Source organism: Giraffa tippelskirchi, chromosome 6 (genome assembly GCF_054371585.1).
Source record: "Giraffa tippelskirchi isolate mGirTip1 chromosome 6, T2T-mGirTip1v1.2.pri, whole genome shotgun sequence".
Lineage (NCBI taxonomy): Eukaryota > Metazoa > Chordata > Mammalia > Artiodactyla > Giraffidae > Giraffa > Giraffa tippelskirchi.
Window position 1 is genome coordinate 39,773,403 of NC_137280.1, and position 24,103 is coordinate 39,797,505.

At 35.9% G+C, this 24,103-nt stretch overlaps 1 protein-coding gene and 1 long non-coding RNA gene across 3 annotated transcripts in view; one reads left to right on the forward strand and one right to left on the reverse strand.

Moving 5' to 3' along the window:
* Nucleotides 1-23,712, forward strand: LOC145511592 (uncharacterized). Its single transcript, XR_014057979.1, has 3 exons — nucleotides 1-179; nucleotides 820-954; nucleotides 22,387-23,712. It is a non-coding gene; the product is annotated as an uncharacterized LOC145511592 (long non-coding RNA).
* Nucleotides 1-24,103, reverse strand: part of HNF4G (hepatocyte nuclear factor 4 gamma) — a 436,782-nt gene that overhangs the window by 256,094 nt on the left and 156,585 nt on the right. The window lies entirely within an intron of this gene.

Here is a 24,103-nt window from a genome sequence, read left to right on the forward strand (position 1 = left end):
AACACATACAAGCCATGTTGCTGCTTGGTGCCCATTTCAACCCCGAGTGGCTACTGTTTCTTTCTGTGGATAAAGAACAAAACTATGCTAAGAAGAAGATGGTTCATTAAAATCAACTGTGCAATGATTACTTCACAGCATGTTAAGTTTTCCTATATGCCCTTGGAAAATAATCCATGGTAACATTTTATAGCCTTTGCAACTTTACTAAGTTTATATTCACACAATGTATATATTAAAGGTATATCAGAATATTTACGAAATATTAAATTTCCTTTTTGCTCTTAAGACCCAAGAAACTTAAGGTTTTATATTTTAAAAAAATTTTATTGTAGTCAATTTATAATGTGTTAGTTTCTGCTGTACAGCAAACTGAAGCAGTTTTATTATTTGATAGTATACATAAAGATAATTTTATGAACTATGTTTTGGGAGCTTTCTGTGTTACATGAAAATTCCTCAGATTAATTTTCTTGGGCTCATTCCTTTCCTTGTTTGGCACAGTCTCCTTGGATGTTTTCTGGCATTCCCAAGTTTTCACTTAAAGGTTAGCTGTATCCCTAGCCTGACCCTTTCTTCCAAACCCAGTATCTGTATTTCAGCTTCCCAGTGAATATTTCCAGTCTAGATAAACTTAAAAGGTCTAATTTTAATTAATGATACCTTTTTTGGGGGAGGAATTTTTTTTTATTAATGTTTTATCAGGACAGCTTTATATTAGCCATTGTTGTTGTTATTTACTTGCTAAGTCGTGACCAACTCTTTTGTGACAACATGGACTATAGCTCACCAGGCTCCTCTGTCCATGGGATTTTCCAGGAAAGAAGAGTGGAGGGGATTGTCATTTTTTTCTCCAGGAGATCTTCCCAAACCAGGGATCGAACCGACGTCTCCTGCATTGCCAGGCAGATTCTTTACACTTAGCCACCAGGGAAGTTCCCATATTCAGCTATAGTAAGTACGTATTTTATTGCTATAACATTCTTGAATTCATACACTGATAATATGTAGAGAGATGGAACGTCAAAAGAAGCTATACATAACAATTCAGCATTGAAATAGTACCATCTCATCATTCCATTAACTGAGACGGGTGTTCAGGGAGAACAGAGGATATATGAACCTTGCATGTTGCAACATGAACCTTGAGCCCAAACAGTCTGTGTTATCATTATGTTTGAGTTCACAATGTAACTTAACAATGAATCATAAATCAAAAAATGAGAATCAAAGAATTAAAGCAAAGCAAATGAAACATTTTAGAAATATTTCCACTTCATTTTCACAGACACTTCTTGTGGTTGTATGTAGCCTGAAATTGTCAACTGCTATAAATGCTATAATTGGAAGTTTTGTCAACTTTCTTTCATCGTCATCAAGTTGATCAGAAGAGAATTTTCTCTTTTTTCATTTTCAGGAGATTTACTTAACTTTCTCTTAAAACTCTCTCTTTCAGTGTTCTTGATCCAAATTAGAGGAATCATAAACTTGTAATTTTATATGGAAAAAAATTCCTTTTTAAAATCACTGAGTTTTCTCTTGCATATTCATGCACTCAAATGCTGTTCTGTTGGACTCAGAAACGATTCTTACCTCAGGCTTCTCTCTTTATCATGTCAATTACATAGTGCACAGCTCATCATCATTTTTATAGACCAGGGTTTTTCTGTCTCAGCACTATTGACATTTGAGCTATAAGATTCTTTATTGAGGTAGGAGAAGCTTTCCTGCAATTGTAAGATGTTTAAGGGCAGCACTTGTCTCTACCCACTAGATGCCAGAAGCAACCCACCACCACCACCACCATCACCAAATAGTGAAAATTTTTAAATGTCTCCAGATATTACCAAATATATATTGGGCAACAAAATCATCCAAAGAGAGAACCATTAACCTAGACTAAACACTACTCTGGCCCTGAAGAACATGCTTTCAAGCAAGGTCGACCCCAAAGAACCACGTGACTTCCAAGTGACTTTATTCCAAAACAAAGTGCAAGAATATTTATAGAAATATAAACACAAATAGTACCCAAAAAAGTAAAAATAGCAATATCTGGCATCCAATCAAAAAATTATTAGACATTCAAAGAAGCTGAAAAATAGAGCCCATTATGACATTAAAATTTAATTAATTGAAACCTACCTAAAAGTGATAACAGATGATGGAGTAAATAGACAAAGACACAAAAAGAGTTATTACAATTGTATTATATATGTTTAAGAAGCTAGTGGAAATATGTGATAAGAAAGCAGAGACATCAGTGTTATCAACACTTCTAAAGGTAAAAATTTAAATACTTGAGATAAAAATACATTAAAGAGTATTAAAGTATAGGAAATATTGCTGAAAAAAGACTGCTGAATTGAAACATAACAGCAATAGAAACCTACCAAATACACACCACACAGGAAGTAAAAAACACTGAAATAACTGGACAGATCTGGGAAACTTAATAGTCAAATATATATGCAATTACAGTTCCTGAAGGAGAAGAATGAACCGAGAACAAAGATATTTGAAGAAATAAATACCAAATATTTTCAAACTTGATGAAAGGTATAAGGCCACAGAACCAAGATAATGAAAGAACTCCACACACAAGAAACAGAAAGAGAACTACACTAAGGTATATCATAACCAAATTAATTTAAAAGAGTCATGAAGAGGATTATTAAAAGCATTTACAAGAAAATTATATATGACATACAGAGCAACAGAGATAATGATGGCCGTAGGCTCTTCATTAGAAACAAAGCAAATGAGACTGCAGGAGAATGATATTTTTATGGTATTCTCAGCCTTGAATTCTCTAACCAGCCAAATCATCTTTGAAAAATGAAAGATAAACAAGCTTTGCTAGATACACAAAAGCTGAAATATTTCATAACCAGTAGAGCTGTAATCTATGAAATGTTAAAGAAAACCCTCAGGCAGAAGAAAAATTATACCAGATGGAGATTCAGAGTAACCATTTCTGCAATTGAGGCTTTTCTTCTAATGGCACTGAAATCTTCAGAAATGATTATTAACTGTTCAGAAGAAAAATAATAAAAATGTATTGTGATATTTATATAGAATTAAAATGCAGGACAACAATACAGAGGTCAAGGTGGCAGAAATAAAAATACACTCCCATAAGTTTTTGTATACTCTCAGTGATGTGGTATAACATCAAAGTGAAGATAGAAGGTAAAAATGAAGCAGGTGTACCATAATCTCTGGAGCAAATGCTAAAAAAACAGCTGAGTTATATCTAATTAGGCAGCAAAGGAAATAAACAGAAATCATGAAATATCCAAATAATTTAAAAAAGCAGAAGACAAAGAAAAGTGAACAAAGAACAGATGGTATACATAGAAACCTGTAGCCAGGAGCCAGATGAAAGGCTTAATTTCAACCTTATCAATTTAGACCTTATAAATGGTCTAAATTCCTCAGTAAAAGTAAGATTGCTGATTAGTATGAAAAAAAGAAAGACCCAAGCCTATAAAACCTCTTTAAACAAAAGACACAAGCATATTAAAAGTAATAACATGAATAAAGGTATACCACACTAACTAATCAAAAAGCTGTAGTGGCTAAATTAGTATCAAAAAATAGAGATTTTAGAGAAAAAATATTACCAAGAATAAACTAGGTTATTTCATAATGACAGGTCAGTTCTTCAAGGGAGGTAATAACTGTAAATGTTTATATCCTGGTGGCTCAGTGATACAGTGATAAAGAATCTGCCTGGCAATGCAGGAGACATGGGTTCAATCCCCAGATGGGAAGATCCTCTGGAGTAGGAAATGGCAACCCACTCCAGTAGTCTTGCCTGGGAAATCCCATGGACAGAGGAGCCTGGCTGGCTACAGTCCATAGGGTCACAAAAGAGTTGGACATACTTAGCAACTAAACAACAACAACAGAAATATACTGATAACAGGGTTTGAAAAAATATAAATAAAAAATTGATTGACTATAAAACTCTTAGAGGAAAAAATAGGCAAAACACTCTCTGACATAAATCACAGCAAAGATCGTCTATGACCCACCTCCCAGAGTAATGGAAATAAAAGCAAAATAAACAAATGGGACCTAATAAAACTTAAAAGCTTTTGCACAATGAAGGAAACTACAAGCAAGGTGAAAAGACAACCTTCAGAATGGGAGAAAATAACAAACGAAGCAACTGACAAAGAATTAGTCTCAAAAATATGTAAGCAGTTCATGCAGCTCAATACCAGAAAAATAAATGACCCAATCAGAAAACAGGCCAAAGAACTAAACAAACATTTCTTCAAAGAAGACATACAAATGGTTAACAAACACACAAAAAGATGCTTAACATCACTCACTATCAGAAAAATGCAAATCAAAACCATAAGGCACCATCTCACGCAGGTCAGAATGGCTGCTATCAAAAAGTCTACAAACAGTAAGTGCTGGAGAGGGTGCGGAGAAAAGGGAACCTCTTACACTGTTGGTGAGAATGAAAATTAGTACATCCACTAAGGAGAACAGTGTGGAGATTCCTTAAAAAACTGAAAGTAGAACTGCCATACAACCCAGCAACCCCACTGCTGGGCATACACACCAAGGAAACTGGAACTGAAAGAGACACACGTACCCCAATGTTCATTGCAGCACTGTTTACAATAGCTAGGACATGGAAGCAACCTAGATATCCATCAGCAGATGAATGGATAAGAAAGTTGTGGTACACATACAATGGAATATTACTCAGTTATTAAAAAGAACGCATTTGAATCAGTTCTAATGAGGTGGGTGAAACTGGAGCCTACTATACAGAGTGAGGAGAAGGCAATGGCACCCCACTCCAGTACTCTTGCCTGGAAAATCCCATGGACGGAGGAGCCTGGTAAGCCACAGTCCATGGGGTCGCTAAGAGTCGGACACAACTGAGCGACTTCACTTTCACTTTTCCCTTTCATGCACTGGAGAAGGAAATGGCAACCCACTCCAGTATTCTTGCCTGGAGAATCCCAGGGACGGCGGAGCCTGGAAGGCTGCCATCTATGGGGTCGCACAGAGTCAGACACGACTGAAGTGACTTAGCAGCAGCAGCAGCATACAGAGTGAAGTAAGTCAGAAAGAAAAACACCAATATAGTATATTAACACACATATATACATATATATGGAATTTAGAAAGATGGTAACAATGACCCTGTACACGAGACAGCAAAAGAGACACAGATATAAAGAATAGATTTTTGGACTCTGTAGGAGAAGGCAAGAGTGGGATGATTTGAGAGCATAGCATTGAAACATGTGTATTACCATATGTGAAACAGATCGCCAGTCCAAGTTCCACGCATGAGACAGGGCGCTCAAAGCCGGTGCACTGGGACAACCCAGAAGGATGGGATGAGGAGGGAGGTGGGAGGAGGGTTCAGGATGGGGGACACATGTCTGCCCATGGCTGATTCATGTCAATGTATGGCAAAAACCACCACAATATTGTAAAGTAAACAGCCTCCAATTAAAATAAATTAATTTTAAAAAAATTGAACTGTAAGGAGAAACAGACAAATCCAGTTACAGTCATCTCTTTCAACATCCCTTCACAATAATTGATAGAACACATCTACAGAAAATGAATACATTTAGTTTCAAGTGCATATAAAATATTTAACAATATGTCCATATTCTGAACTATAAAATACATCTCAATAAATATTAAAGGATTCATGTTATAGAAAGTATCTTACCACACTGGAAATAAATTATCGATAGACAGTAGTAACAGAAATATTGTACAAGGAAAACTGCCTAATCCTGAAAACTAAATAAAAATTTATACATTCAATTCAGTGTTATGAGTCAACAAAAAGCATCTGAATTGGAAAGGAAATACTAAAATTGTCTTTATTTGCAGACCACATGATTGTATACAAGAATCACAAAGAATCTCTGAAAAGATTCTAGAATTAATAATTTATAAGACTTGTTGATACAATTTTAAAAAGACATAAATAAATGGAAATATAAATATAAATTAAGCTCATGAGTAAGGAGGCCTACTCTTTTTAAGGTAACAGTTCTCTCAGTTCTCTCATACTGATCTACAGATAGTGCAATCCCAATCAAAATACCAGCAGACTTTTTATAGAAATTGACAAGTGTTTCTAAAATTTACATGAGAATGCAAAGGGCCTAGAAAAGACATACATCTGTGAAAGTGAAGAGTGAAGCTGGAGGATTTTCACTGTCTGACTTCAAGAATAATTATAACACTATATAATCAAGACAATTTGGTACTGGCATAAAGGTAAACAGATCAGTGAAACAGAGAACACCAAGAAATAGGCCCAACTATATACGATCAACTCATTTTTTCCCAAAGTTGCTTTAGCAAACAGTGATCTTTTCAACAAAATTGTCTGGAACAATCAGGTATCTATACCCTTCCCAACCCTTCACCAAAAAAAAAAAAAAAAGAAAGAAAGAAAGAAAAGAAAGACAGTAAGAGAATGCTGCTGCTGCTGCTAAGTCGCTTCAGTCGTGTCCAACCCTGTGCGACCCCATAGACGGCAGCCCACCAGGCTCCTCCGTCCCTAGGATTCTCCAGGCAAGAACACTGGATTGGGTTGCCATTTCCCTCTCCAGTAAGAGAATAACTCCATCTTTAAAAATGTTCAAATGATTTACACAAACAGTTCACCAAAGAAGATATACCTATACAGTGAGAAACTGAGAAGATACTCAACAGTTATCAGTCAACACAGGAAAAATGCTCAACATCATTAGCCATTATTGAAACACAAATTAAACCCTCAGTGTGATGGTGCACATTACCACCCTATCTAAAGCAGGTTTTCTCAGCATCACTGGCATTATGGTCAGGATAAGTCTTGGTCTTTGGGGACTGTGTTATGTACTGTAGGTTCAGCAGCATCCCTGGCCTCTAGACTCCAGAGTACACTTTCCGAGCCACTTTCTCCATGGACTGACTAGTGTTACTTGCAGGACACATTGCCTCAGTTTGAGAAACACTGGCCTATTTATGGAACTACTATCAGTGTGTTCTCGCTGTTCTTAGTCTTGTCACACCATGCCCTGGCTCACATTACTGTCCAATTTCTCTTCTAAAAACCAAATCTGGGGACTTCCCTGGTGGTCCAGTGGTTAAGACCTTGCCTTCCAGTATAAGGGGTGTGGGTTCAATCCCTGGTCAGGGTGCTAAGATCCCACGTGCCTTGTGGCCAAAAAGACAAAAACACAGAAAACAGAAACAAATTCAATAAGATTCTCCATAGCCAGTTCTCCATTCTCCCAGTTCTCCATAGCCTTTTAGAGAAGGTTATTCCCCACAAATAAAAAAGCCCTATTTCCCACAAATCTCATGATTTTTTTTGTTTGTTTGCTTATTTATTTACCTATCTTCTTCACCCTATATATTTCCTGGGTTGCAGCAAGTCAGAACTCCTTGCCAAAAACACCTCATCTTTTTGTGCTTTTGCAGGTCAGAGCATTTGGGCCTAGTGCTTCTTCCACAAGGAAATATCTCCAGTCACTTATTCTACTCTCACTGAACAGAACTATGTTCACCTGAAATCTTACGATACATAAAATACCTCTTCTTTGTGAAAACCTTATTGATACCAAAAAGCAGTATTATGTTCTGGTTCTTAGAGTGAAATTGCCATAAAACAATAAAAGCTATATTTGCTATTACCATGAGGGTCTATCTGAAAAATGTGAATTTGTAAGCTCTTTGGCAGTCAGCAGAGTTTTATATGTTACATGCATATAAGCGGGTGCCAAGATTAGTTCATTTTCTCAGGACTCATAAAAAGATGTCCTCTGAGGGTAAGCAAGTACAGGAAAAGCATACTGAGGGGATTTTGGATTTTTCAACAACATAGCAGTTTAAACCCTAGGCTCGCAATTCTTCTGTTATATATGAATTGTAGAAATGTGTTAATTCTCTAAGTTACTTGTTTCATATGATGAGTTTACATAGCACATAGTTTTCATACTTATAAGACAGTGTTTTTAATACCACATTTTTTCATGCATTCTTGTCTGCCCAATTCAGTTATGAATTCCTGAAAGGCAAAGCCTGTATCTAATTTTACCTTTTTTATTCTCAGCCTGATTTTTGATGTTACTACTATGACTTGCTGAAAGCTCAAATGACAGCATTTTTTTAATAAAGTATTGTTAAAATTAAGACAGGTTTGTTGTCTCTTTTAGACATAATGGTGTTTCACACTTAAAAGACTGCAGTATAGTGGAACATAATGTTTTACATGCACTTGGAAACCTAAAAATTCATATGACTTACTTTATTGAAATATTTACTCTACTGCAGTGGCCTGGAACCAAACCCTCAGTATCTCTGGGATGTCTTTATTCATGACACCACCCATCACTAGTTAGTACTGACAATGTCATCATGTTGACTTTTAGTTCCAAGTGGTTTCAAGCAAAACTTTCTTCTTGTAGAATGGCAAACATAGCTGCTATAGGACTTACCACAATAGTAATATATCAAATATGAACTTTAAAAAGTCTTTATAGGTTATAACTTAAGACAAGATACCCAAAGTTTGAATAAAGTATGGTGGTACCATATAGGAAAATGTGTGGTACCACATAGGAAAATGCACTCGGGATGGATTAATCAAACTTGGATTATGTATTCTACATTATCCATCAAGGGCCAGTCTCTCCCATAAGGACAGGGTATAGAAATTCTAAATGGACAATGGCATTGGCATTGCTCAATGTTAGAACCCCTACAGTCTTACTTAAGATGGCTTTTTGACTTGATGCCATATTGTCCAGCAGTCTCTTAGAGTGACTCCATGGTAAATCCCTGCACAGCTGATTCAGAAGTGTTCAGATGGGACAATAAAAAAAAATGAACCTTTACTCTCAAGATTTAGTCATAATAGATTTTTAAAGAGATATCAGAGTTAATAAGTTTAGCAGTAATAATATGCCTTTATTAGGTTTATTTAATTTCTTAATAATATATAATTCAGGTCCCAGCCTCTTATGGTTTAATTATGTAAAATTACATGTCATATTTAAAAACTGAGCCTAAATATGTTGTTTCTTTAAGTGAAGTAGTGGATTGAAAATCAGTATTAATAAATACCTCCCTTCTCTTTATTGATCATTTTCTACCAAATAAATTTACAAAGAGACTTCAAAGATGTTCATGAATATAAAAGTGGGATTCTTATAAATTATTCCAAGTAAATACTTAAGCATTTATGTTATGTTTTCATTTATTTAATCTCACACTGAGAAATTTCTGTCATCAGAAATTTTTGCCATCAATTTTCTATAGGTTTCTGACAACCCAGAAGGTATGATTTATATATTTATGGAGCCTTATATTTGATTAAAAAATATACATCTATAAACATAAAATAACCATAAGGAAGAAGGATGTGGTTTCAGGCTAGTAGACTATTCTGTCTTCCATTGTTCACATAGAAGAGAAAAAAAAACCCACAAACTTGAGCAGCTCACTATCTTTGTCTGTCTACTTTTACTGACAGACCAGAAGAAGCCTTAATCAAGCTCCTGAAATCTAGTCAGTTGAGCCACAAAGAAGTATGACATCATGAGTAATAACAAGAGTCTAGATTCATTTTGAAGAATTAATGAGTTATGAAAAAAGTTATAAATTTTCATAGAATATTTGTTTGGGATTTATAATAATTATTCAGTGAATTAATAAATGGCTTTTTCCAAATTCAATACATAAAAAATTTCAACTGAACTCTCCTGGTGGCCAGTGTTTAAGAATTCACCTTTCAATGAAGAGGACACAGGTTCAGTTGCTGATTAGGGATGATCCCACATGGCATGGGCCAACGAAGCCCATGGGTCACAGCTACTGAGCCTGCGCTCTAGAGCCCATGCTCTGCAACAAGAGAAGCCATTGCAGGGAGAGGCCTGCACACTCAACTAGAAAGTAGCCCTCAATTCACAGCAACTGGAGAAAGCCCACATACAGCAAGGAAGACCCAGTGCCAAAAACCTCCAACCTACATCAGTGCTAACATTCATAAAATCATTGTTTTAACTGCTCCTTTTTGTCGATTCCCTTAAGAAAAATTAGAGAATATAAGATGCCTCCATTCTAAAAGGATATCTAACAAATTTATAAACATAAAACAAACACAAACAATAACAAACCATAATAATTATATGGGAAAGTACGGCCTTCCCTGGTGCTTCAGATGGTAAAGAATCTGTCTGCAATGTGGGAGACCTGGGTTCGATCTCTGGGTTGGGAAGATCCCCCGAAGAAGGGAATGGCAACCCATGCCAGTATTCTTGCCTGGAGAATTCTATGGACAGAGGAGCTTGGCGAGCTACAGTCCATGGGGTTGCAAAGAGTTGGACACGACTGAGTAACTAACACTTCACTTCATTTCATGGCTTTCTAGATTGATATTAAAATTTTTGCTGTTACCACAATATTGAATAGGGAACATATTATAATCATCAGTATTCTAAGAATGTGCCTATATAGGAATTAAATTATTTTGTTCATGGCCTTTGTTTTCATTTCCTTTCGCATTATGATTTAACTGGATTTCATTTAATTTTTTTTTTTTTTCGTTTAATTTTTATTTGGGGATGGGAGAAGAACTTTTTTTACACTAAGACATGATTTTATTCAAGGGAGCAGAAAATATTTTTGTACACTAAAAATGTTATCTAAGTTTATATAAAACTTTATACTTGTTAATTTTATATTGTGGTTTCTGTAATTTTACTTCTTAAATTCTTCAGTACTAAGACTTTACTTATAACTTATAAATCAACACGAAAAATTCATATACTCTTTATTTTGATGACCAGGGTTGTAAAAAAAAGAAAAGACATTCAGCGCTCATTTTTATTATGGTCTTACATTTAAAATCTACTTCAGAAAAAGGTGAAGAACTATTATGGAGAAACATGGCTAGGCATCCCAACCACCTCTGTGAAAATTCTGTGACTTTAGCGATTAAAGGCATTAAAGAAAGGATTCCTGAGAAAGGAAGTGTTAGTCACTCAGTCATGTCTGACTCTACAACCCCATGGACTGTAGCCTGCCAGGCCCCTGTGTCTATAGAATTCTCTAGGCAAGAATACTGGAGTGAGTTGTCATTCCCTTCTCCAGGGGATCTTCCCAACCCAGGGATCAAACCTGGGATGACTGCATTGCAGGCAGATTCTTTACCACCTGAGCCATCAGGAAAGCAAAAAAAAAAAAAAAATCCCATAGAGCCCACACCTTAGGATAGGGCTATCAAAAAAAGTATAGGTTTTGTACATGTTGTGAATTTGCAGCCAACTGAGCATCCAAACAGGGATGTCAATCATTTGACTAACATGCATTAATCAAAAGGTTGTTAAACCAGCATAGCTAAATTGAGAATCATCTCCTGAGTTCTTGACCTCCGAGTGTAACACAATTGACTAAAGATGGTAATTAAAGTCATGGGAGTGTGTTAGTTTGCCATGGGAGAATATGCAAAGTCAGATGAAAAGAGAGCCTAAGACAACATTTAAAAATAGGGCAACTCAGGAAAAACATCTGTCAATATGAATTAAGAGTTATATAAACATTTACATACTTTAATCACTTTAGAAATTTATCTACAAAACTAATCTCTAATTCAGAAATAACCCAATGCTTGAAAATGTGCATCATTACAAATAATGAAAAAAATAACTTGAACAAAAATAGGAAATAAATAATGTTATATCCATTTAAAAATATATAGTCATTGAATTTTTGTAAGTGTTTTTAGACAACTAGTTGTCCTAATAGCAAATGGAAAAACAGGCTACAAATTTACTCATCCAATTTGAGCATAACTTGTTAAAATATACACACACCGGCAAAGAGACCTGTAAAATTTTTCTGTGTGTTTCTCAGAATAAGATTCCCCTGGCTATATTCTAATCTATCACAAATATTCTACAAAAATTCCTATTTTCATTTCAAAAACATTTACAAATGTTCAATATTTGATAGAATACTACAGTTACTTTTACCTGCACAGCATATGTAGCCACTCATTTTGGTTGAGAGCGTCTCTTTTTGTGGTGTTTGTGTGCTCAGTTGTCAGTCGTGTCCAACTCTGTGTGACCCCATAGACTGTAACCCACCAGGCTCCTCTGTCCATGGGATTTCCCAGGCAAGAATACTGGAGTGGGCTGCCACTTCCTACTCCAGGGGCGTTTAGTTTGTTTTAGTTTCTGTAGGCTCTCCTGGTGTATAGAAATTTGGGTAAAACCCAAGAGCTGACCAATCAGAGTACACCACTTGCATCAATAAAGATACAAGGGCATAGATGAGCATGTGATTCAAATTGGAGCCATCCTCAGAAATTTTATTGGAATAATCAAGAAATGGCATTCTAGTTGATTTGGGAACATTACGGAAAGGTGATGTAAGTCTCGAGCTCCTGGTGATCATTTTTAATTGAGAGGGAAGTCAAAAGAAGGGAATGTATAGCCTAAACGTGGAGGAAGCATCCTATTATTTGCATCCTGGATCCTGCAATGCTGCAAAGGGTCACCTTTAACTGTTTCCTTTCTATGAGGTAATAACTGGGGGAGAAGGTCCAAGCTGGATTGATTTCCCTTCATTTTACAAATGAAAAAAATCGAACTGGGATAGGCTGAAATCATAACAAAGGGCCAACCCTGATGAATATATTTTAGAGGTCCTCTCTCGCCAGCTCTAATCCTATGACATCAGAGAGAACATCTGCTGAAGAGTGGAAGGCATTGTAGGAGGAGACTAGCAGGGCTGAAATCGGGAAAGAACCTTCAGTTTGCTCCATTTACACCCTGTTTGTTGAGATGATGCCTGATACTTATATTAACACCAATATTCTCTGTCTGCACCACCCTCTACATCAATCTGAAAACAAGAGATTGAAGAGGACACAAATGAAGTCAAATCATTATCTACAAGGAGTAACTAATGATGTATCCAGATAGTGATCTCTATCCTGAGATCATTCTAATTAAGTACCAGGAGTCAGAGACAGGATAAGTGATGGATGTGGATGGCTCTCATTATTTCTCTGCTGTGCTTTATGTGTAGCAGTCTATTTATGCCTTTTTTTGTTTGTTTTTAATAAGTAAGTTAATAACATTCATTTTGACTAATTTCTAATTGTAGTGAAAGTAGTGGTGATTTTTTGTAAGAAATCCTCTGCATCCAGATTCCTAGATCCAACTCAGAGACTACTTGAGCAACAACATTACAAAAAAGCAAAAATAAAGCAAATAAAATAAAGACAGAGAGAGAAAAAAGTGAAGCAATGAAAGGTTATCTGGGCAGTTACTAGAACTCTGAACTAAGAAGACATTGTGATTAAATAAAAAGTGAACTTCCTGTCTAAACAAAACACTGGACAATATTTTATCTCATGAGATGTGGTTTATTTTCCAAGTGTGATTTATATTATCACAGGTAAAGTATTTCTTTTCAGTATTTACTATCATAATGTCTGTGACTTTTCATTATTTTTGCCAGTCCTTATTGCTTTACTTAAACTGCATATGACTCTTACTACATAACTTGTATGGATTTTTTTTTAAAGCATTAAATATTTTGGTACCTGCTTGCCAGTGAGAACCTTAGGAAAGTTACTAAACTATTGAAAATGTTTTATAATCCCAATATGCTAAAGATAAAGGCTGTTAGACATATAATTGAATTATGTTAAAATTCAATTAACAATAAATATAATACAGATAAGATTACAGTCATACATAAATATGCATTAAGGGGTAACAAGTGAATCAGATTCAAAACATATAACTTAATCGTGTTAAGTCATATATTCTGTTTATTTGACAAGCTAACCCATATGGTTATATCAGAAGAACTAAATATACACTAGTAATAATGCTGAATTTAATGAATCTGACTAAGAAGGAATGCATAGGTAATTTTAGGGGAACTATAACAGTACTAATATAAGTCACCAGTATCTTCCCTGAGAAATTTTAAAATCAAATGAACATAAAAGGCTGTTTCTTCTAAGTCTACTTTCTAATAGTGAATGCACTTTGAAAAACAAATAACCAGAGCTCTCTTACTGTTTAAGTTGTGGGTATTTATTATTCAAAAGTAGAAAGATTTCATTTATTTTTCAGTCCAGGAAAAAGAATCACACCCTGAGTGTCAATCATCAAAATTAATGCAGTTTTCAAAATACTGAAAAACAAACCCAGCCTCTTAGTTGAATTAAGTTTGGCATATACTCTATAAATACTCTGTGGCCCACAAGAGTGTTTATAAAGTAGTGGAAAGCTTAAAGAGTTTAGAATTCTGGAGAAAAACTTATAACAAACTCAGTGATTTCATAAAATGGACATGTTTTCCCAGGAACATATTTTTAAGGTAATTAGATTGCAATTAGTACTTTACTAAGTAGAAATACATTTTCTATCAAATGTTAAAAAGAAAAGTTAGTGGATGAGAGTTAAACATTTGAATTTTCATGAGAGAAAAAAGTCTTTAGAAGACATCTCTGCAATTTTTCCTCTCAGTATAAAAATACTGTGAAGTATATATGTGTGCATGCTTAGTGGGTCAGTCGTGTCTGACTTTTTGCGACCTCACGGACTGTAGTCCACCAAGCTCCTCTGTCCATAGAATTTTCCAGGCAAAAGTACTGGAGTGGGATTCTATTTCCTACTCCAGGGGATCTTCCTGACCCAGGGATTGAGCCCACAGCTCCTGCATCTCCTGCATTGGCAGATGGATTCTTTACCATAGAGCCACCTGGGAAGCCTGCACGTAGATATAGTAAATCATAAAAGATAGGCCCCTCACCTACCTTTCTTAACCACCTTGAAAGAGTATACAGACTTATCCATGTTATATCAAATATAGTTTTATGAAGAATGTCACCATCCAGTCAGATTATGCATCAGTGTGTTCTGGTTCTGCTTAAGTCACCTGGTCCACCATTTCAATGAGCAAATGTGATGCAAAGAAAATAGGAATTAGTCAGATGGGCAAGGTTTCTATTTTCTATTAGTTGGAAAATCTAGGAAAAGTTAGTCTTCATGAAACACTAGTTGAGTCATTTGTAAACTGGATATAATACCATCTATGCTTGACTGTTGGGAAGATAAAGGGACTTATCTGAGTGCAGCACTTTCATCATACTGGACACCTAGAAAGACCTCAACGAAGATTATCTTTTGCCTTTGAAATGCCATTTCCTCTGCCATCAACCTATGTTCTATTAGCTGGAACTAATCACTTGCTTTTCTCAAAATATATCTCAAACATCATTTGGAGCTTCTATACCTGTCACAGAAACTAAGAAACTATTACACTTTATACTAAATTTAAAAAGATGAGAAAAAGTCAGCAATGTTAAAATTATAAAGCAAAGCCCCAAATTATAGTTTTAAGAAAATTTAAAATTAGATGTAATTTTTTAATCAGAAAAATATTGACAGAAGTATTAAAATGCATAATTAAGACAAAGCAATAAAATAAAAACAGTAAAATAAAAACAATAAAAAGAGTAGGACAAAAATGAAAAACTACTAAAGTTGAGGCTGCAAAAAGGCTAAAATAAAAGAGATAACACAGAAACAAAATAATCGTTTTTAAAATTTGTAGCTTTTAAAGAGTTTTAATAAATTAAAATAGATAATAGTTGATAAATCTAAAGAAAAAATATTTGCAACTATGTAGATGAATCTAGAGAGTAGTATCCATAGTGAAATAAGTTACAAGAAGACAAATACTGTATATTGTCATTTATATGTAGAATCTAAAAGATAAAACAAAGTATATAATAAAACAGTAGAGACCCATAGATACAAAAAACAAACTGGATACCAGTGGGGAGGGAGAAAAGGGGAGAGTTAAGATAGTACCAGGAGTTTCCCCAGTGGCTCAGCAGTAAAGAATCTGCCTGCAGCACAGGAGACACGGGAAATACAGGTTTGATCCCTGGGTCAGGAAGACCCCCTGGAGGAGGGCATGGCAACCCACTCCAGTATCCTTGCCTGGAGAATCCCATGGACAGAGGAGCCTGGTGGGCTGTGGTCTATGGGGTCACAAAGAGTCGAACATGACTGAGGCAACTAAGCGTAAGCACACAAGCACAGGAGATTAAGAGATATAAACTACTATGCAAACTACTGAAGAGATAAGCACAAGATATATTGTACAGCACAGAAAACTATAACCATTATTATATAATAACTTAAAATTGCATATAATGTATAAAAATACTGAATTACTATGCTTTATACCTGAAACTAATATAATATTGTAAATCAACTATATTTCAATAAAAAAGGAATTAATATTAATAGAAAAAATTAACTCTAACTGAATTAGTATTATATGTACATTAAGTCAACTAAATGTGCTGTTTTCATTAAAATAATGACTATTAAATAAATAAAAATTACTAAAGCATATCTTAAGGAACTAAAAGAATCATCTAAAATATTAGAAAGTTAAAGGAGTATAAGAAAACAAAGAAAACAAAATATTTATTTCAAATCAAAGTAATAAAAATTAGAATATGAATAATATGCAATCTTAAAATGATATGACTTAAAAACTAGAAGCAGGAAGCCTAAATTACGAGAAGTGTAACACAGTCCAAAGGAGAAAATGATTTAAAATACCATCACTCAATATTTTTCAATATACCAAAATATTACCCTAATACACAGCAAACAGGAGGAGGAAATGGCAACCTACTCCAGTACTCTTGCCTAGATAATCCCATGGAGAGAGGAGCCCATGGAGTTGCAGAGCGCTGGATAAGACTGAGCGACTAAGCACACAGCAAACAATCAGGAGCAGAATGAAGAAAAACTCCCAGCACACTTCGCCCTGTCCTCCAGGCTACGGGCTCAATTTTGAACAATCATTAAAGAGAAGGACAGATTTAAACAACTCTCCTAAATATCTTAAACCCATGATTCTTCTATCTTCTGCAAGGCGAGACAGTCAGCAAAACAAGGTTAAGGACACTGGATATTCTGAATGCAGGATAATGCATGGAGATTGTGCTCGTGAATGGACACTGTAAGGCAGGGGAAATGGAGAGAGAAATGGAAGAAATGGAAACTGTTGAGTGGCTGCTGAATGAGAAGATCTGAAGAGCACGACTGTGGGAGGCAACCAAGGAAGAGACACAAGTGCTTATGAATCACGCGGCTTAGGGACAAGTCCAGAGGGGTGATCACAACCAGGGATAAACCTGTGATGTCAGAGAAGGCTGTGTGCTTAGTCGTTCAGTCGTGCCTGGCTCTTTGTGGCCCCATGGACTGTAGCCCGCCAGACGCTTCTGCCCATGAAATTTTCCAGGCAAGAATACTGGAGTGGAATTCCACCTCGTACTCCAGGGGGATCTTCCTAATCCAGGGATCAAACCCACATCTCCTGCATCTCCTGCACTGGCAGGTGGATTCTCTACCACTAGCACCATCTGGGAAGCCCCCAGGGAAGGCTAAGGGAGGCTTAAGGTAAAGGATGACTATGTTTTTTTTAATTTGATGCTTTTCTGTTATACTCTTTTGACTCTCCTCATTTTGAATAAAAGTCTAATATACAAAAAGGCTTTATAATATTTGTGGTTACTAGAACTAGATAAATGAATTTTATGACACATTTGAGGCAAAGCAGAAAGAGAGTCACAGGGCATCGGATATGTAATATAGACAGAATTGACAAGAGACAGGATATAAGTATCAGATCACTAAGAGGCATAATAGTTACTTACAAATCTTGAGAGATGTTGTAAAGTGGAAAGGGGGACCTATATTTCTCAGTTTGGGGGAATGGGACCTACAGTTATTTTAAAAGTTTAGTCATGAGGATAACTTCAGGGAATTATAAGATTTAGGAACACATGGGTTTGTGACCCTTGGATTATATAATATATTATTAAACCTACTTTCTAAGTATTTTCTTAAAATACCTATTTTACTTCATTTCTATTCCTACCACCAGACTGAAATGTTCTCTGAACTTTTCTTGACCTTTACGCTTTTTCTCCTTTCCAATCCATCTTCAACTCCCATAATTCGTCTTTCCTTGGTAAAGTTAGCCAAATTGAACACTTCAAAAATAATATTATCTGAGATTTTCAGTTTCTTAGTAGGCAAGAATAATATTCATGGGGCTTATGATATATTTTAACTTAATTCCACCATATTATTAAGGTTTTATGTTTACCATGCTTATTCTTCATCTCTTTTTGTTCTTTATTAGCTACAGATTGATAAAAAAAAAAAGTTCTTATGTTTTTAGTTCAACTTTATACTATGTTAGAGGTAGCCCTTAAATTTTTAACATGAATGCCCAAATTTTCTTCCTTCTGACCAAGTCTGAAGTTAACTTGAGTTTCCTCTGTATTTGCAGGACTGCAGGAGCATACATTTCTGTTGTTTTAGTCCACCCAGTGTGCGGTACTTTGCCCCAGCAGCACTAAGAAACCACTATACACCATTTTCCTATTGGTCTCAGGGTGCACTTTTCTCTATAGAAAACTGCACCTGGAGCTTTTCACTAATGTACTTAAACCCATCTTTTAAATTTCATTTCAGCTTACTGTTACTTTCTCTTTGCCCTTCTTTACCAGTTTGTATTATGTTACATACGCTCAAGAGCTCTGCATTTATTCTTTTATACAGCATTTTCCACTTAACTAAGCTTTAATGTAATTGTTGTGTATTGTTTATCTACTCCACTAGAATGTAAGTAAGTTCCATGCACAGATGTATCTTCACCAAGATACCCTTATCAACTAAAACCATATCTAGTCCATGGTAGATTTTGAATAAATATATATTAAATGAAGGGGCTTCTCAGGTGGCGCTATTGGTAAAGAACCTGTCTGCCAATGCAGGAGACACGGACACAACTGAAGCACCTTAAAGTGCGCACGCATGCATGAAATGAAATCATTAATACATTTGATAGAAAAGCTAATTTCAGGGTACAGACATTCCTAATTTTGAAGATATAGCTACTCAGGGATAATAAGCTGTGATATTTTTAACTTTAGAAGATCCTCAAATGCTACATACATATACCATTGTCAGGTTAATAAGTAGAACATATATTTCTTATTATAGTGCTTTCGTTGAAGGGATTTAATTATAGTTTCCAACAATGGCAACCCTTCACCAGAACCACAGTCATAGCTTAAACATTTGATATAGCTGCCTGAATCTTTTTTCCTTCATTGAAAGAAATTTCATTTTTGTTCAACGTCTACCTGAGCATTTCTTCATAGATATTTGATGAAGTTATTTGATATATATATATATATATTATAAAATCCAGAACTCAGAAGTTCCTCAAGTGTTAGGAAAAGGAGGCACATGTAAGGGTGTGAAGAAAATAATCACACTAGTTATCAAAAGGTTTCCCAATTTCAGGGAAATGACCTGAAGATGGTTGCTACCCATCAGGAAGCATAGAAAATATCATAAACTAAAAGCATGATTATCAATGAGCTTGGCAATGATTCTGTAGAACACGGTTGAGGGAAGAATCACAGAAATTTATGAGCCAGGATACTACAAATTGACAAAACTCGGTCAGGTGAACAACAACAACCAGAAAGCCCTCTTGTGGTTTACAAACAGAACTTTGGAAAAAAGTTTTCTGCCACTGCTACAAAATCGCCTTCACAGTGAGGAGAATTCATTAATCTTGGCAATCCTTACTTGCTCGATGGAGACTGATCATAGCAACCATATCCAAGCATGGCCTTTCCCTAAAGCACAGAGTTTCAACCTCGGATTCCTCCAAATAAGAATACACAGTTGAGGAGATCCTTGGCAAAACAATAAGAGGTTAGAAGTAGAACAGGTGTATGGAAAACTTGATCTTTGAAAGTTTAAAATCAGTAAGTCTCAAATACTTTTTGGTGACCGTAAACATGAAGAATTTCTCCTTAAATCTGAAATGCTCTAATATTCGTCACCAAAATCCTTCCACTACTTCTTTTCTGCGTAAACTAACACATACACTTGAGACACAATCTGCTAAAATAAGTGCATTTTGCAGTGTCACACCAATTCTTGTAAGCACTGATGTGAAATGGCAATGTTGAACTCTGTAGTGAATGAGTTGTTCATAGAGATGCATATAGCTACTACTTACAATCTAAATCACAATTTTTCTAGGATTTTTAATTTGAGTCAATTTTCATTAAATGCTTTAATTATTTTTCAGTGAATGGTTAACAGTATGTAACTCTAGGGAAATGAGTTATTCTCAGCCTGTTTTCTAAAGAATTGATCTTTTCATGCATCAAAAGTTTTGTATTTTTACTTTATGACCACATTTTAAAAATATACAGGTGATTAAATGAGCTTCTGAGAAGGGCATTTAGGAGTTCCACTATGAGTTAAAGACCTGGACATTCGTAAAATGTAAATCTGTGATAATCATTTTAATCGTAAGTATACAGCATCAATAAGACATTCTCTGTAATAAGATGTCACAAACTCAGAAAAAAAGCACATTTTTTTTTCATAAACCTCTAAACCATTTTTGTATCTGATTGAAAATTAGCTAGGCAACCTCACTGATAGCTGAGCTTTCTTGTGAGTCTCTGTTTCAGCTGAGGATCAGCTGGGATAGGCTGGATCTATGCTTCACATAGACTTAGATCTTCCATGGAGCTCTCCCCCAAGGATATCCGGTCTCCTTGGACTAGAGGGCTACTTAACTGCAGATTGCTGCCTAGATGGCAGAAATTCCAGGGAGCAAGCTCATTCATGCCATCACTTTGCTTCCTTTTTTGCCATGTCCATTCACTTATATCCACTAGGCAAACCTGAAGGAGTAAAAAGTAGAGCCTACTTTTTCTGAAAAGACTTGCAAAACTATGTGACAAAAGTTATGAATTCAGAGAGTGATGAAAAATTAATACATAATAATTCACTCTGCCACAGGCATCTTCTCAATTTTATCGGCAATTTGATTCTCAATTGTTCTTCAGTAATAGAGATAGTGTGTTGGTTAAGACTGAAGAAGAGTCCTGTATCTTTCATTTGTCCTACTGTTATGGTTCTTCTAAAGGAGATCATTGTTGTGCATGTGAAATAGGAGAATCTAATATTGGAAATTATAATCATCATTAACATATTGGACAGATAAGAATGATTTCTAGTGTTCCCGAACACATGGGCAAATGGAAAACTAAGGTTTGGCTTAACACAGAAAAGCAAATTCAAAGATCTGCACTTCCCTAGGAAAACTACAGTCCTTATAACTCAAGGGTTGAAGGATTTATTTCCCCGTGGACCAAGGTTTCAGCGGATCAATTAATAGAGCATGTTCTTCTCTTCTGCTGCCATGTGCAGAAAGAAAAATGTGTTGATTATGCCATTTCAGAGCACTGTATACACAAAGTCAACTTTATGGGCTGGGCTAACCTACAGTGCAGGACTTAGAAATTGGGACCCAGAAAATAATCGGTCTCTGTCCACTTGGCAGCGTGAACTATCATGACGTCCAGTGGTTGGCAGACAGGGGCTGGAGCCTGAGTAGCTCTCGCTTCACAGCTTCTGATCAAAGGCATGAAGCTCCCTAAACTCAGTGAAGTCTGAGAATCAAATTACTATATAACATATGCTCTAAAATTTACAAAAGGTTTAGAGTAATGCAATCTTTCCCCTTCAGGCAAGGAAATGAGCACCATTAAAATGTTTAGGTTTTACAATACTGCAAAGGAAGGAAAATGCCATTAATATCATCAAATCACCCATAATGGGTTCTCTTTCAGCATGGGGCTAGTTTTCTTTTTGGCCTCCTTCACTGCAGATTGATTTTCTGTGTGGAGCCTCTGTTAGGTTAATGGCAGGCTTCTTGTGTAGTAGAGCAATAAATCAGCCCTGTATGATTAACCTAGGTTCTTTTTAATTTTGTGATTTTTAGAATAGTATATATTAGATGTAACATCCTTTGATTAATTTCGATGTATTCCAAGGACTCATTAGTTCTAGAATACAGAGTTAAGTAAAAATAATAGCTCCTTTCCAATGAGATGTGATAAGCTTTCAAAGTATACCTTTGTTCATTAGAGTTGAAAGAGACCTTGGAGATATTAAATCTAACTTTTCATTAGGGTAAGAATCTCTTCTAACATATCTCTGAAAGAATGCCATCTGCTTTCTGATGTAGCACTTTCAGCAAATAGGACTCCTTCCAAGAGACACAGACAAAGTGCGTCAAGAAACCTGACAATACCCATAAAATAAACTGCAAAACAAAAACAAAGAAAAAATAGAAATGGATAAAGTATTTATTAAGCCCCTGAATAAGAAGTTGAACTTCAATCCCCAATTTTAATTTAATTTCACTGTGTATTTGTATTTCTGCCTCTAGATTGTCATTTTGAAGAAAGGAGGGATGATATGAAAAATAGTCAGCTGTATTTATGGTGTTGAAGAAAGAATTTGGTGTTCTGGAACACAGCCTGTGATAGCAGAACAACGTCTGGCAAGAAACACATTATGTTTGGCTGGAAAGTTACTGGCACTATCAAGAAATATTAAAGTAGATATTTGAGAGAGGATGAAAAGCCAAGCCAAACTGCAAACCAGGTGGGACCAAGAGAGCCACGGGACAATGGATGTCCTGCTTGTCAGTTACCAGAGAGTTAACACACAATTCTATGCCTCTTATGAGGCATATGAGGTCACAGAACTCATATTACCAATCTTCACATTTCCTTTAAGTTAAGGAATTAGGAATCACAATTAGGAAAAATTCTGAAGATTTGCAGGTAGACATATTTGCTACACCCTTTCAAAATGCAGGAGCTTTTGCATAAGAACTTTCCAACAAGGGTCCAACTTTAATATGTCACAAACATAAAAGAAGGAAGCCAACACTTTTATACGCTCTTCTCCTTTAGAAAGAAATAGATTTGTTAACTGGCATAGAGAGATGACTTCCTAAAACCTGACTTTCCCATAAATACCAGCCATAAACCTAGACAATAAACAACAATAACAAAAAATACCTGAAGGCTCTGGAGACTGAATGAGAGCACACAGTTTGTAGAGAAGGGCTTCTTCTTCCTTGATTTCTTTGTCTCGGGCTCTGCCTTTGGTGTCATCTTATCTCTGTCCTTCAGCTTCTTATGTTTAGACTCCACCTCTGGCATCATCTTCCTCCTTCCTTCTGTGCCCACCTATGCCTTCTTTATATGCTCAGTTCCCCCAGTGCTAATTCTCTCACCAAACTTCCCTTTTTCTCTGAAACTCTTCCCACTCCCTTTTCTTCTATATTGTTCAGAACCTGTCCCTCTAAAATTAAGTCTTCTGAGTATCTAGAGACTACACTCTTAGTTTCTTACATTCCCCAGACTAAAGCTGAACTGTGGGCCATAGTCAAAGATTTTCTTGAAGTAACCAAAGATCCTCACAGATCTTCTGAGGAAGGTAATATAGTCATTCAAATGTATCAGTCTCATTTCTCTGACTTATATCAGCTAGCTAAGTTTTTTGTCAGCGAAGGCCAGGCCCAGTGTTCAACAAAAACCACTAATAGGAAAAATCCTGAAAGGTCTCTAGAATTACAACTGGGAGACCAGCCCACTTACTTATTAAAAGATCTGGTTTGAGTAATCATTAGGTGACTTCAGTAGGCAATTTTTAGGGATTTTCCAACCCTGTTGATTAGAGCAAAATTCAGGCTTGCACACCAAAATCTGATGAATCTGTTCTGGTTTTCCTTCAGATGTTGATTCCACCGGGGTAGTTTTTTTTTAATCTCTGTTTATTAACGGGCTTCCCAGGTGGCCTAACTGGTAAAGAATACCACTGCCGGTGCAGGAGGCACAAGAGATGCGGATTCAACCCCTGGGTCAGGAAGATCCCCTGGAGTAGGAAATAGCAACCCAGTCCAGTAGTCTTGCCTGGAAAATTCCACACACAGAGGAGCCTGGTGGGCTACTGTCTATGGAGTTGCAAATAGTAGGCCACAACTAAGCACGCACACGTGCATGCGCACGCACACACACACACATTTATTAATGGGCTGAATTGGGAGTTTTCCCTTCAATAAAAAGAACTGGGATAGAATGGGAAACTACATC